The sequence below is a fragment of the Callospermophilus lateralis genome, chromosome 13, assembly GCF_048772815.1.
Source record: "Callospermophilus lateralis isolate mCalLat2 chromosome 13, mCalLat2.hap1, whole genome shotgun sequence".
Lineage (NCBI taxonomy): Eukaryota > Metazoa > Chordata > Mammalia > Rodentia > Sciuridae > Callospermophilus > Callospermophilus lateralis.
The window spans coordinates 70,822,846-70,825,146 of record NC_135317.1 but is presented as its reverse complement, the minus strand read 5'-3'; the positions used below and the strand labels follow the sequence as shown (position 1 = coordinate 70,825,146).

Below are 2,301 nucleotides of genomic sequence, written 5' to 3'. Positions count from 1 at the left end.
GTCTTCTTCATTTTGCTTTACTGCAGCAAATTGCAACTGCCATCTGTCTAAGTCTGTTTTCTGCTGCTATAACAGAATACCACAGACTAGGTAATTTATAAAGAAAAGAAATTTATTTCTCACAGTTTTGAAGACTGAGAAGGCTAAAAGCATGACGCTGGCATCTGTTAGGGGCCCTCACATTGTGTCATAACTTGGCAGAAAGCATCACAAGGTGAAGAAGCCCACAAGCAAGCAGAGAAAAGTTGGGAATAAGAGAGCAGCAGCATTGTCAGCTTACATAATCCTTACCTGTTTCTACTTTTGGAAGGCAGAATAGAACATGATGATTGGAGTTTGTATGGTATGTGATCAATGAGTTTGCAAGGTCAGGACTTGCAACACCCAATTGCTCCTGATTCTTCTAACTGACCAAAATGAAGAAGAAGAAGAAGAAGAAGGAGGAGGAGGAGGAGGAGGAGGAGGAGGAGGAGGAGGAGGAGGAGGAGGAGGAGGAAGAAGAAGAAGAAGAAGAAGAAGAAGAAGAAGAAGAAGAAGAAGAAGAAGAAGAAGAAGAAGAAGAAGAAAAGAGAGAGAACAAGCTGAGAGAGAGAATGCTTACTTTTATAACAAAGGCACTCCAGGATAATTAACCCCACTCCTGTGATAATGTTAAGAGTCCCATCTCCCACTATGACATTGGCAATTAAATTTTAACATGATTATGATGGGGACATTCAAATCATAGCAGCATTCACTGTGTAATTTGTGACTTGTTCTCTTTCAATGTCTTATCTCCACTGTTCCTATTTTACTACTTCATAGTTTCTGTACCTTTACTCAATTTTGTAGTAGTAGGATATCATTTAAGTATTAAAATTTTTCTATACTTATTTTTAAAACTAGAATATAATTTATTATATCATTTAAAATTAAAATAAGTATTTCCAAGTTTCCACTTTCGTAGATATCACTATAACTTGCCTTGTCTGCATAAAATATTCAAATAAACAATGTTACATTATGTATAAAAAATCATTCAAACTATTAATGTCAACTAGAAGTTTGCTTTTGTGTATACTAGAAATTATGCATGTACCCAACACATGCATTACAATATAGCAATATTTTCTACAATGTTTAATGGAAAAATGACTTACAGTATTGCATGTGCTAAATCAAAATTAAGATTAATTACATTTAGTTAAAATTTAAAATTCAGTTCTTCAACCACACATTTCACATGGTCGTCAGTCACATTTTGTTAGTGGCTACAGTACTGAACAACATGGTTCTAGACTGTCTATAGCAAAATCAGAGCTGTGATTCAGGCCTAATTCTAAGACCAACATGCCTTCCTCAATGCCTCATTGCTTCTCAAGCAAGGAGCTCTCTCTGGCTACAGGGAGACATTCTTGTGGCCTCCCAAGTTCAAGGTCTATAAACTAGGGTTCAGAGCCAACATAAGTAACAACCAGGACTCCAGGCAAGTGAGAGGCAGAGAGGGCAGGCATGGGTGTACTTAGTAGCAAAAGGATGCAAATGAAGCATAAACCAACTCTGGAGGTTGTGGTTCAGAGACAGAAAGAGATCTTGGTTTAAATAAAAGAAAAATAAAGCTGGGAATAGCACAAAGCTCTAAAGATAGGAAACTTGGAGAAGCCAAAGGGCCAAACCTCTGTGGCCGCCTTATGTAGGGGCTTCTGAGGGTATCAATCTCTCTAAAGCGTTTGACAGATGTGATTCTTCTGGTTGAGAAAGCTCACTATGCTGTCAGTGAACTGCAGGGTAGGTTGTATAAGAAAAAGAACCAAGCTTCAAGGTCAATTGTGAAAAATGAAGTATGGGGACAAGGGGACAAAGGGAAAGGATAAAAACTGGAGATTCCAGGGAAAAATCACCCCCTTTGTTCTTGAAATAACTGTTGTGCATATTTCCACTTGATGGAAAACCCGTTAAATAAGAATCTTTAATTGAAAGCATTAGCAAAGCTCAACTCTTCAAGTATTGGCCTGAAGATAAATTTTAGTGAAAAAATACACTTGGTCATTAATCATTGCTCAAATTTTGTACATTATTGTGAGCCAAACAGGGTAAATTAGTCACATGTAGTTTTGGTATGTGTCTGCCTTCTGCATTACCTCCATGGTATAGGAAATCAGAATTTTGTGTTCTGTGTATACTAAATATACCTGTATTTAATGCTTTCTTTTAGGATGGGAAAGTATGTACATATATACGTACATTGCACTCAGCTTTGTTTTATTCACTGTGCAGATCTAAACACAAAAGACTCATAAGAAATGAAAAACTTTTAAGAAT

The 2,301-nt window shown here is 36.8% G+C and overlaps 1 non-coding gene across 1 annotated transcript; it reads left to right on the top strand.

Annotated features, from left to right (window-relative positions):
* Window positions 1-268: 268 nt before the first annotated feature.
* Window positions 269-412, top strand: LOC143379795 (U8 small nucleolar RNA). Its single transcript, XR_013088570.1, has one exon. It is a non-coding gene; the product is annotated as a U8 small nucleolar RNA (small nucleolar RNA).
* Window positions 413-2,301: the final 1,889 nt, after the last annotated feature.